Below are 314 nucleotides of genomic sequence, written 5' to 3'. Positions count from 1 at the left end.
ATTTCCCTTGTGTTTCCTCACAACGCCATTGGTGTTACCAATCCCCCTGGTCCCTTCCCGTGGATTCCCTTCGTCTCGCCGCAGTTTGGTCCTGCTGGCGTTTGAAGCCCTGGGAGCTAGCCGGTCTCAGACGTCGGCTCGCTCCTCTCACCCAGCCACAAGACTTACCTGCTCGCTCTACAACGGTAACCCATTTCTCCAGCTGCCGCCACAGGTAATCCAACTCCGCCTTCAAGTAAGAACTCTCTGAAAGAATCTCTGAAATATTTCCTTGGATCTGTCCAGTGTTCACACCGCTTCTCTCAACAGTTCGA

The sequence above is a fragment of the Poecilia formosa genome, unplaced genomic scaffold (assembly GCF_000485575.1).
Source record: "Poecilia formosa unplaced genomic scaffold, Poecilia_formosa-5.1.2 Scaffold807, whole genome shotgun sequence".
In the NCBI taxonomy this organism is placed as follows: Eukaryota; Metazoa; Chordata; class Actinopteri; order Cyprinodontiformes; family Poeciliidae; genus Poecilia; species Poecilia formosa.
Note: the sequence above shows the minus strand (reverse complement) of the source record.